The sequence below is a fragment of the Carassius carassius genome, chromosome 2, assembly GCF_963082965.1.
Source record: "Carassius carassius chromosome 2, fCarCar2.1, whole genome shotgun sequence".
Classification (NCBI taxonomy): domain Eukaryota; kingdom Metazoa; phylum Chordata; class Actinopteri; order Cypriniformes; family Cyprinidae; genus Carassius; species Carassius carassius.
The window spans coordinates 38,613,598-38,627,071 of NC_081756.1; the positions used below are offsets into that span (position 1 = coordinate 38,613,598).

At 38.8% G+C, this 13,474-nt stretch overlaps 1 protein-coding gene across 1 annotated transcript in view; it reads left to right on the forward strand.

Annotated features, from left to right (window-relative positions):
• The window catches only part of mrc1a (mannose receptor, C type 1a), a 245,865-nt gene that overhangs the window by 42,237 nt on the left and 190,154 nt on the right, over positions 1–13,474 (forward strand). The window lies entirely within an intron of this gene.

Here is a 13,474-nt window from a genome sequence, read left to right on the forward strand (position 1 = left end):
GCAGGGGGTCGTGAGGACTTGGATTGAGAACTGCTGACATATAACACTCATACCAGAGGGTGGGATAACTAGAATTAGCTACTACACTTTATTGGCTTTTGATACAAGTAAAAATGCTGTCCATTATTTATAATCTGCTTAGTGCATTTTATATAAAATAAATAAACCAGTAGTCAAAAAATTACATACACATATATGTAAATTCATATATGTATATATATATATATATATATATGTGTGTGTGTGTGTGTGTGTGTGTGTGTGTGTGTTTCCTTTTTGCTTTAATTAATGCCTCAATTCGGCTTGGCATGGAGGTGATCAGTTTGTGGCACTGCTGAGGTGGCATGGAAGCACAGGTTTCTTTGACGGTGACCTTCCGCTCATCTGGATTTTTTGGTCTCTTGTTTCTTATTTTCCTCTTGACAATACAAGGTCTGGTTCAGGTCTGGTGAGTTTTCTGACCAGTCAAGCACACCAATACCATAGTCAATTAACCTACTTTTGGTGCTTTTGACAGTGTGGCCAGGTCAAAGTCAAAGTCAAAGTCACCTTTATTTATATAGCGCTTTAAACAAAATACATTGCGTCAAAGCAACTGAACAACATTCATTAGGAAAACAGTGTCAATAATGCAAAAATGATAGTTAAAGGCAGTTCATCATTGGATTCAGTTATGTCATCTCTGTTCAGTTAAATAGTGTCTGTGCATTTATTTGCAATCAAGTCAACGATATCGCTGTAGATGAAGTGTCCCCAACTAAGCAAGCCAGAGGCGACAGCGGCAAGGAACCGAAACTCCATCGGTGACAGAATGGAGAAAAAAACCTTGGGAGAAACCAGGCTCAGTTGGGGGGCCAGTTCTCCTCTGACCAGACGAAACCAGTAGTTCAATTCCAGGCTGCAGCAGATATGGGGTCAGATTGTGCAGAAGAATCATCTGTTTCCTGTGGTCTTGTCCTGGTGCTCCTCTGAGACAATTTCTTTACAGGGGTTCTGTATCTGGGGCTCTAGTTGTCCTGGTCTCCGCTGTCTTTCAGGGATGTAGAGGTCCTTTCTAGGTGCTGATCCACCATCTGGTCTGGAAACGTACTGGATCCGGGTGACTGCAGTGACCCTCTGATCTGGACACAGACTGGATCTGGTGGCCACGGTGACCTCGGAACAAGAGAGAAACAGACAAATATTAGCGTAGATGCCATTCTTCTAATGATGTAGCAAGTACATAGGGTGTTATGGGAAGTGTTTCTGGTTCCGGTTTACCTAATTAATGCAGCCTAAAAATCATTTAACGGATTTGGATATTAAAAGCATATTAGTATGTTATGTGTATGCCAGGTTAAAGAGATGGGTCTTTAATCTAGATTTAAACTGCAAGAGTGTGTCTGCCTCCCGAACAATGTTAGGTAGGTTATTCCAGAGTTTAGGCGCCAAATAGGAAAAGGATCTGCCGCCCGCAGTTGATTTTGATATTCTAGGTATTATCAAATTGCCTGAGTTTTGAGAACGTAGCGGACGTAGAGGATTATAATGTAAAAGGAGCTCATTCAAATACTGAGGTGCTAAACCATTCAGGGCTTTATAAGTAATAAGCATTATTTTAAAATCTATACGATGCTTGATAGGGAGCCAGTGCAGTGTTGACAGGACGGGGCTAATATGGTCATATTTCCTGGTTCTAGTAAGAACTCTTGCTGCTGCATTTTGGACTAGCTGTAGTTTGTTTACTAAGCGTGCAGAACAACCACCTAATAAAGCATTACAATAATCTAACCTTGAGGTCATAAATGCATGGATTAACATTTCTGCATTTGACATTGAGAGCATAGGCCGTAATTTAGATATATTTTTGAGATGGAAAAATGCAGTTTTACAAATGCTAGGTGCCAAATCCTGCTGGAAAATGAAATCAGCATCTTCAAAAAGCTGGTCAGCAGAAGGAAGTAAGAAGTGCTCCTAAATTTCTTGGTAAACCGATGCAGGGACTTTGGTTTTCAAAAAACACAATGGACCAAGTTCAGCAGATGGCACTGCATCCCAAATCCTCACAGACTGTGGAAACTTAACACTGGACTTCAAGCAACTTGTTCTATGAGCTTCTCCACCCTTCCCCAAGACTCTAGGTCCTTGGTTTCCAAATGAAATACAAAACTTGCTCTCATCTGAAAAGAGGACTTTGGACCACTGGGCAACAGTCCAGTTCTTCTTCCCCTTAGCCCAGGTAAGACGACTCTGACGTTGTCTGTGGTCCAGCAAATTCCTTGACACATCTTTGTGTGGTGGCTCTTGATGCCTTGACCCCAGCCTCAGTTCATGCCTTGTGAAGTTCACTCAAATTCTTAAATTGATTTTGCTTGACAGTCCTCATAAGGCTGTGGTTCTTTTGGTTGGTTGTGCATCTTTTTCTTCCACACTTTTTCCTTCCACTCAACTTTCTGCTAGCATGCTTGGATACAGGACTCTGTGAACAGCCAGCTTCTTTGGCAATACATATTTGTGGCTTACCCTCCTTGTGAAGGGTGTCAATGATTGTCTTCTGGACAACTGTCAGATCAGCAGTCTTCCCCATTTATTGTGTAGCCTAGTGAACCAAACTGAGAGACCATTTTGAGGGCTCAGGAAACCTTTGCAGGTGTTTTGAGTTGATTCACTGATTGGCATGTCACCATATTCTTATTTGTTGAGATAGTGAATTGGTGGGTGTTTGTTAAATGTGAGCCAAAATCATCACAATTAAAAGAGCCAAAGACTTAAACTACTTCAGTCTGTGTGCATTGAATTTATTTAATACACAAGTTTCAAAATTTGAGTTGAATTACTGAAATAAATTAAATTCTAATTTATTGAGATGTACCTGTAAATATACAATAAAAATGCAATTCTTTGTCAACCCAGGAACATAGTTTCTGTCAGCATGTCAGAAATGTGTTTTTACTCAGACTTCTAGTGAAGTTTTTTTTTTTTAATAGAAGGTATATATTTTTTATAGAAGTTTATATATTTTTTTTAATAGCAGGTATGAGTGCAGTTGTGTATGACAGTTATGTAAATGTGCTGGCAAGGGGAATCACTAGACACCTTTTAAGGGGGCTTTAAACTCATATTGTGAAAATGGTTGCAGGCTGCTGCTACGTTTTTTTTTTTTTTATATATATTTTACTTTGATTCCTCAATTCTGAGTTTGCATTATTTATCATCTTCCTCAATCCGCTGCACTCACCGGCACACTGACATATGACAAAGTGTGTGCATTCATGTAGAGATTATTGTGACATCTATATCTGTGCAGTTCTTTGTCAAAAATGCAATTTACATGATGCAATGCGGGAGCAATACAAGACAGTTTTTCATTCTCACCAAAAAGGGTGTGCAATATTGTCTTACATCATTTTGTATGGCAGTATTTATTATTATTATTATTTTTAAAGCAATCATAACACATCTTTCACTGTAAGATGTTGCTTATTAGAATGCAGTTAGAATGTCCACATAGTCTAGGCTTGATCAGGCCTCCTCGAGGTCAATGGACAGGAGTTTTGGCCGGGAAAAATACTTAGTTGGAAAGTAGGCCAGCTGGGCCTTGAGGAGTTGTCATAAACATAGGCTGAGTCTATTTAGTGACACATCTCATCTCATTTCCTTTTTTTTTTTTTTTACATCAGGCTACCAGCTAACACCAACTTTTAAGACATTTAAAATGATATTCAATTTAAAACTCACTTTTAGACAATAGGGAGTGCTGATGGGGATTCTGATTAAGTATGAGGCAGAAATATAATATTTATAGATTTACTGGATATTAAACGCTATGTATGTTAACCACTGGCATAATAATGGTGCATTCAATCCTCCTGGAAAGTTTGTATTTATGAGTTGGCAAGACATAATCACAACTTCAGTTACATTCAATTCACTTTGGTCAGAGCAAGATGGCTATATACCTTTTCTATAGAAAATTCAGCAAGATTTTAAACTATACTTCTACAAAATGATGAAAAAAGAATCTGCATCAGTGTTGCATCAGTGCAATTAATTTTTTTATTGAGTTTATTAAGTTAATGTAAATTATTTTTTTAATATATTTTATTGTAATTATACAGCACTATCATATTTTGTAGATGCAACTTTCTTTCTTTCTTTCTTTCTTTCTTTTTTCTTTTTTTTTTTTTGGAAGTGGAATGTACATGGAATCCATCATCCATCTCATTAACACATCACCAGCTCAGAAACATGATGTATTTGTATTTCTGCCAGCAAAGTGGAGCGCTAGTGGGATCAGCATGGAATTCACCCAGACGATTGTTCCTCTGGCATAAATATGGTTAGAGGATGACTGCACCTGCCTACTCTCATCTGCATTCAAGGCAAAGTGTCTGTCATCTCAAGCAAACTTTACTTTTTTAAGAGAAAAGTAATTACAGTAATCAATTACTTGTACCATTGTAATGTTTGTAATGGTAAATTGGAAACCATAAACCAACATCTGTGATTATTTATTTTATTTTATTTTATTTTATTTTATTTTCCCAGTAGTGTTTTTCTGGCTGAAAGGAGAATGGTATAATTAGAAGGGATATTCCCCTCCAAATCTCCTAAGATTGCATAATTTTGTGGAAAATTAATGCAAATGTGAATACTTTCTAAAGAAATGTGTGTAATACACACAATAATAAATAAATGTAATAAAAAAATTCAAAGTTTCAAGTTATGCTTACCACAGTATTTTATTTTTATTTTTTTATTTTTTTACTAAACAAAGTTACAAATCCCCATAGTAAAATCCTGACCACCTCCTGCTTGGAAAAACATCAAGAATGCAGCTTGATGTCAGACATCTGTCGGGGCAGATCGATCAACTCAAACTTTAACGAGACTCATCATTTGACATCACTGCTGATAAACCCGAAAATAACAACAACAACAACAAAAATTCTTAAAAAATAATTTATTAATTAATAGAGTATTTTAGATTGAAATAGAGGATAGGCCTTTAAAATCCAATTTGAGGCAGAATAGCAGCTCCTGGTAAGAGCAAAAAACAAACAAAAACAAAACAAAGAAAACCCTGTAATTGAACCCTTTTGAGTGAATTAACACTTATATGCGTTATGAGTTATTTTCTCCTGATAACCCCGAAAATAACTTACATTACACTTTCAGTTTTGATCGTACAGATAAGAGCAATACATCAATCGAATCTGTAAAGGGTGTACTTTTTTGTATACAGACATAATAACAACAAAACTTTGTGCATTTATAAAATAAAGATAACAAACAAGGTGTGCTGTCTGCAGCCTTTGTCTGCGGTGATCTTCATTTACAAACGCATCATTAAAATTAACAGTAACTCAGTGAATACTCAATGAAGAGACATGAGAGATATACAATCACCTAAAGGATTATTAGGAACACCTGTTCAGTTTATCATTAATGCAATTATCTAATCAACCAATCACATGGCAGATGCTTCAATGCATTTAGGGGTGTGGTCCTTGTCAAGACAGTCTCCTGAACTCCAAACTGAATGTCAGAATGGGAAGGAAAGGTGATTTAAGCAATTTTGAGTGTGTCATGGTTGTTGGTGCCAGACGGGCCGGTCTGAGTATTTCACAATCTGCTCAGTTACTGGGATTTTCACGCACAACCATTTCTAGGGTTTACAAAGAATGGTGTGCAAAGGGAAAAACATCCAGTATGTGGCAGTCCTGTGGGCGAAAATGCCTTGTTGATGCTAGAGGTCAGAGGAGAATGGGCCGATTGATTCAAGCTGATAGAAGAGCAACTTTGACTGAAATAACCACTCGTTACAACCGAGGTATGCAGCAAAGCATTTGTGAAGCCACAACATGCACAACCTTGAGGCGGATGGGCTACAACAGCAGAAGACCCCACCGGGTACCACTCATCTCCACTACAAATAGGAAAAAGAGGCTACAATTTGCACGAACTCACCAAAATTGGACAATTGAAGACTAGAAAAATGTTGCCTTGTCTGATGAGCCTCGATTTCTGTTGAGACATTCAGATGGTAGAGTCAGAATTTGGCGTAAATAGAATGATAACATGGATCCATCATGCCTTGTTACCACTGTGCAGGCTGGTGGTGGTGGTGTAATGGTGTGGGGGATGTTTTCTTGGCACACTTTAGGCCCCTTAGTGTCAATTGGGCATCGTTTAAATGCCACGGCCTACCTGAGCATTGTTTCTGACCATGTCCATCCCTTTATGACCACCATGTACCCATCCTCTGATGGCAACTTCAAGCAGGATAATGCACCATGTCACAAAGCTCGAATCATTTCAAATTGGTTTCTTGAACATGACAATGAGTTCACTGTACTAAAATGGCCCCCACAGTCACCAGATCTCAACCCAAAATAGCATCTTTGGGATATAGTGGAACGGGAGCTTCATGCCCTGGATGTGCATCCAACAAATCTTCATCAACTGCAAGATGCTATCCTATTAATATGGGCCAACATTTCTAAAGAATGCTTACAGCACCTTGTTGAATTAATGCCACGTAGAATTAAGACAGTTCTGAAGGCGAAAGGGGGTCAAAAACTTCCAAATTACGGGAAGAAGGAGGCGGGAACCGGCGGACAATCAAATAGAAACTTTAATAACAAAATAAAAACAAAACAGCGTGATAGCCCCCCTGTCGCACACAAATAAAAACCAAACACAAACTAAACTCCAGACCTGGTCCTCTCTCGTCCTTCACTGTCGTCGCTCCTGTTTTATATCCTTCCATCTCCTCCGTGGGACTCGAGACCGGTGGGCCGAGCAGGTGTCGCTCATTTCCAATCACTCCACTGGCCTCGCCCCGTTCCCACGGCTCTCGGCCCCGCCCAACTCGCCACATATGGTGTTCCTATAGAATATATATATATATATATATATATATATATATTATTTCTATAGTGTATCTATAGAAAGCCTGACATGTTTACTTAATAAAGTAATCCATATGAAAACAACACAATGTCAGTTTTTCACGTCATTCTTCATTATCTTCTGATGCGACCACGCCCCCACGCTGAATGCCCTATTCAGATTCTAATGTTTCACTGAAGCGACCAGCTTGAATACACGCACACAACAGAAGACAACGCAGCGAGACTGTTCTTCAAGTTATTATTTTTTATTTTACTGTTTGCTTCGCGATGAGAAGAATAAGACATAATTGTGACTGGAGTAATAATGCAAAAATATATTAATTATGTTAAATATTAAATTATGTTGTGGGATAATTAAATATATTCTAAATAAACTACAAACATAAAACTATATACATTTATTTTGTCCTCACATTCTTGTAACTCCTCCCTCTCAGTGACAAACCTGACTGAAAGCCTCATTATGCAGCTCATTATGCGTGCCTTTGTCTTCTCACGTGTAAATCACAATTATATTCATGATAGTTGACGCCTACTCGCATATGACTTTTACCAACAAAAAGTGTCTTAGAAAATTTAAATTAAATATATATTTTTTTTCTTTACGTGAGTAAACAAGATGATTTTCAGATAAAAAATTCAAGGCTACAAGCTCCAATTCTCAAAAGTCCCTGGAACCAATGTTCTGTATGTGTTTTATTGCCTTATACATGTGATTTAAAATTTTTCGTTTTTCACTAACCACGCATAACATTTTTTTTCTCAAAAACACAATCATGTACGTACATACATGCTGCTCACATATTATTATAGCCCAGTTTGTGCTGATTACAGTGAGATTAGACTTTAGCCATTTATATATTTATAAGAAACTGAAAAAAGCACAAATGTCAGGGCATGACAAAACTTCTCTAGGCCCCAAAAATACCCTTAGACTCCAGAGGGTTAAGATTGTAAAATGATACCTTAATTTTTGCTTTTTGTCAACTATTTTTAAAACGAATGGAAGCCTTTTATGTTTTGATTTAATTTACATAATTGTGCCATAGTTGACACAAAAACACAAAATGCTCATGTTGTATAATGGCGACGCCATGAGATCAATATGTTAACATGGCGTGTGATTGACTTGAATTCACTGAGGTTTGAAGTGGGACATTTTAAAGGTGCCATAGAATGCAAAAATCACTCTATAAGGTGAATGAACACAGTTGTGTGGCTGCAGTGTGTGGAAACAGCCAGCCTATAATGGTAAAAATCCACTCACTCATTGTTTTAGTATCCCAAAAAATCGTAAACAGACTCTCCACATGAGCAGTTCCAGACTATGACTTCATACTCTGTGAAAGTATCACCCATTTGTGATGCTCTGTCTTATTAGCATATACATTTTACACCAGACTCCCTGACAAACAAGTGTCAGTTCAACGCTGAAGTTGAGCAAAGATAGTTTCTAAAAGAGTGATCGATACCAAACAAAGTAAGCCTCACACATTATATTTTGTTTTCCTGAAGAGAGGAATGTGGTAGTTAAAAATTGTGTTTGGAAGCAATGTGAGGATCAGTATCACAATCACCACCAGTTAAACCATAACACTGGTTGTAGGCCCACCGAGCATGAGCTGTCGAAGCTCCACACTATTCAGAGAAGGGAGGCAGGAGCATCAGCTCATATTTATTTAAAGGGAACATACCCATAAACTGCGCGTTTTGTTTCATAACCTAAAAGTGGCAATTTCAACAAGCTACAAAATATTATCTGTGGGGTAATTTGAGACAAAACTGCAAACTCAAAGAGATATTCTTTATAATAAGTTAAGACTCGTCCATGCCCTCCTGACAAACACGCCCCCACATGTCTACATCATGATGTGGGAAGATTTGCATAACACAGCCCAAATGACCACGCAAAGAAAGAAGGCGTAACTTTATTTTTGATGCCACCCCAGCTGCCATGTTGTGAATATGCTGTATGTTTCATTGTGAAAGCGAAAATACTTTGTTTGGCCCTCCAAAAGTGGACACAACTAGAAATCAGTGGTTAAGTTGTATTTACAACACTGTTCCAGAACAGTTCAACCCAAATGTTCAGATGTGTGCAGTGCATTTTATGGAGGACTTTTTCCTGATCTGCCGGCTATTCTGACTATGTTTACATATTTAAAGAATTTGCCACTGATGATTCAAACGCGTGTTTTGAGCAGTGTAGAGTAGAGCTTTTTTTTGTCATTTCTCTGATCACAAATGCAGACATGGTTTTTATGTTTATGCGCTGCAATGCAATGCAACACATTATAACCATGTGAATAAGTACCCTATGTGCTAGTTTTGGCAGTGGAAAATGTTGTGTTTCACTAAGTTTGCTGTTTGCTGTTTGCTGTAAGTAAGTTGTTGTGGTGTGCATTCACATTGTTTCTAGACTGTGTAGAGTGATCAGATGCATTTTAAATAATTGCTAAAAGCTTCATTGGCCAAAAAAACCTTTTCACTGAAAAAACAAACAAAATTTTTTTATTTTTTTTGAAAAAACTGTTTTTGGATCCTGACACAAAATTACCAGCTAACATTAATTGACTAATCATATTAGCAGCACATGTGAAAGTTCAAATAAGTACTAGTTAGGTAAAATCACTATCATACTAAGTAGATTGTAAGAGCAGACTGATGGAATGAAGAAACGGACGAATGAAGAAATTCTCTCTGACCGGAGAATTTTACATTTTGAAATGTCTAAAATCGTAGCTTCACCAGAATGGTACAAAACCTTTTTTTATGGCACCTGGTACATGAAAAAATAAAAAAATAAATGAGGGCATGATTCGATTAAAAAAAAAAATATTAGTCACATTCATGGTCTTCAGTTAAAAACGACTGACAATAGAAAATGAATGGGAAATGGGGAAAGAAATTACACAGAACATTTTTATGTGTACAATCTACAAATCCCCCAAAATGCTGAAAACAAATTGCACAGCAATGAAGGGGTGAAACTCTAAAACATCTAGAGAGCAAAATCAATACACCAACTAACACACACGCATACACACACATATACACATATGAACTGGTGTGACTGTAACACTGCAAATATGTAAAATACAATCAATTATTTGACTACAATGCAGTAAAAAGTGGACTGCAAGGAAGGGGTTACACTCTAAAACATCAAGAGTGTAAAACGGATACATCCACTCACACACACTTACTTACACACACTCACATATACAGTACACACATTTATTATACATATAATTAGAAATACACAAATGAATTGGTATGGCTACATCCATATAGCCAAAATGAGTCAGAAGACTGAAATAAGAGGTTAAAATCAGATCAGACCCAAAAGGATTAAGTTCTGATAAAGCATTCCTGTTCATTTTTGTTACATTTTTATAGAATTTTAATGTTTTGTGTAACAAACTGCTTTTTGTGTTCAGATTTGAATGTAATAATTATAATGCAAAAAAAAAAAAAAAAATACACTTGAAATCAACACTTAAAACAAAAAAAAATATAAACCATGACAAAAAGTAGTCTATGAGAATGCCTTAATAAACATTAAAATCCACAACCTAATAAAAGTAAACAAGTATGTATAAAAACAACTAGGTAATTCACAAGCCTCTCTATAGAGTACTATACAGGAATCTAGTGGTTATGCTGGGTACACACCAAAAGATAATCGGGCTGATTTTGGGCCGATTTCCCCCCTTCCGATAATCCTAGCTATGTCCCGATTATCTTCAGGTTCTACAGATTATTTTATCAGATGTTCCCTTGGTGTGAGGTGTGTTAAGAGTGTACAAACCTGACTGGAAGAACATGGGAGCCGCCCCAATCGCGAATTGTAAATATTCAACATGTTTAATATTTACGATCAGAAATCCTTATGTGTTGGGGGAACCCTGAGGACAAACGCGTGCACGCTCTGGAGATTATCAAGTGAAACAATATCCAATCAGAAAGTGAGATGATGGAAAACAGAAACAGTCATGGTGCAGCACAAAGTGAAATTGATGTGGACAGCAGAGATGGAGGATCCTCAAACAGGTCTATTAGCCTCCACTCACATGACAAGTCCAGAGCCATTAGAAGCACCCACCATCCCATCTAATTATTTGGTATTCCAGGATGTTTTCAGCAAGCAGGATGCCACTCACCTACCACCTCATCAGCCATGGGATTGCGCCATTGACCTGCTGCCTGGAAATAAACTCTCCAGGGTTGAGTATATCCCCTATCCATCCCGGAGCACAAGGCTATGGAGGCACACATCCAGGAAGCTTTTTCCCAAGGTTTCATTCATCCATCCACATCACCAGCCACATGCAGTTTCTTCTTCATGGGAAAGAAGGATGGGGGCTTGAGGCTATGTATCATGGGGCAAGTATCTTCTCCAAGCTGCACCTATGAAGTGCATACAACCTCATTCAAATTCGGGAAGGTGATGATTTGAAGACGGCCTTCATTACCTCATCTGGCCACTACAAATATTTTGTCATGCCATGTGGCCTTTCCAATACCCCGTCTGTCTTCCAGGGGTTTATGAACGAGGTGTTCCAGGAGTTCTTTACTGACTTTTTGATTGTCTGCATTGATGACATACTCATCTACTTCCAGAACTTGGCAGACCATTGCCGTCTCATGAAAGAAGGTCCTTAGGAAGCTTCGCCAACACCACCTCTTCCTGAAGCTGGAGAAGTCTGAGTTCCAAATGAACCAGAGGAAGGTAAAAGCCATTATAGACTGTAATTGTCCCCAGTCGGTGAAAGAGCTCCAGAGCTTCCTATGATTCGCGAACTTCAATCGACTATTCATTAAGAAATTCAATCTGCTCTCTTAACATCTTTGCTCTGAGGTAAGCCCAAGTCCCTGTCCTGGAGCTCCAGCACCCACGGACCCTTCGAACAACAGAAGATTGCCTTTAGAACGGCCCCTATTCTTCATCATCCCGATACTCTGGTCGTGTTTGTGGTGGAAGTGGACGGGGATGGGGCCGTGTTGTTGCAACTGTATGGTGAGCCTCCACACCTCCAGCCTTGCACATACTACTCCAGAAAACTGACGCCAGTGGAGCAGAATTATGATATTGGTAACAGAGAGCTGCTCGCAATAAAACTGGCCCTGGAAGAGTGGCGGCACTGGCTGGAGGGAGCTAATCATACTTTACAGTTATTACCAAACACAAGAACCTTCAATTTCTTTGTGATGCTAAAATGCTCAATCCATGTAAAGCTTGCTGGGCGATATTTTTCACCAGGTTTCAATTCACCATCACTTACCGGCCAGGCAACCATAGTTGTATGGCTGATGCATTTTCACAAATGCATTGACCAGATGTACCTTCTGAACCAGAACCAATTCTCCCTCCAGCCCTTGTGTGACCCCATTTTATGGGACATTGACAGAGACATCGAAGCCGCCACTCTCACCAAACCAGCTATGCTGGGAGGCCCAGAAGGGAAGACGTATGTTCCCACATCTCGACGACTACCCCTTCTGGGCTCAGTTCACAATGTACCGGGCTCTGGACATCTAGGCAGCCTATGGACCCTCTTGGTCCTCCAAGCTTGCTACTGATGGCCCAGTATGTCCGGTAATGTCATCAGCTTCGTCTGAGGGATCTCAGTCTGTGCCATCTCTAAATCAAGGGCCAAAAATATGTGTGTGTGTGTGTGTGTGTGTAATTATTTAGATTTTTTTGTACAGCATTAAATAGGAAAATAGTGTGTCAGTAATGCAAAAAAGCAGTTCATTGTTGAATTCAGTGATGTCATCATCCATTTCACTTCAGTTTAAAAAGAATATCTGCAATCAAGTTGAATATATCACTGGAAATTAGTCCCCAACTAAGCAAGCCAGAGGTGACAGCGGCAAGGAACCAAAACTCCATCGGTGACAGAATGGAGAAAAAACTTTGGGAGAAACCAGGCTCAGTCAAGGGGCCAGTTCTCCTCTGGCCAGATGAAACCAGCAGTACAATAGGCTGCAGAAAGGTCAGATTGTGCAGAAGAATGATCAGGTTCCAGTGATTTTGTCCCGGAGATCTGTCTCTGTTGCTCATTTAGTTGTCCTGGTTCTCGCTGACACAGGGCTGTAGAGGTAATATCTAGGTGCTGATCCACCATCTGGGCTTGATATGTACTAGATCCGGGTGACTGCAGTGACCATCTGAGCTTGATACTGATCTGGACTGACTGGTGGCTACAATGACCTTGGTATAAGAATGAAACAGACTAATACTAGCATAGATGCCATTCTTCTAACGATGTAGCAATAAATCAGGTGTTATAGGAAGTCTTCCTGGTTCTGTTTATCCTAATTTATGCAGCCTAAAAACCCTTTAATGGATTTGAGTATAATAAATGTGTTAGTGTGTTATGTGTGAGCCAGGTTAGAGAGATGGGTCTTTAATCTAGATTTAAACTGAGAGTCTGTCTGCCAATGTTAGGTAGGTTATTCCAGAGTTTAGGCGCTAAATAGGAGAAGGATCTTCTGCCTGCAGTTGTTTTTGATATTCTAGGTATTATGAAATTGCAAGAGATTTGAGAACACAGCAGACATGGAGCACTATA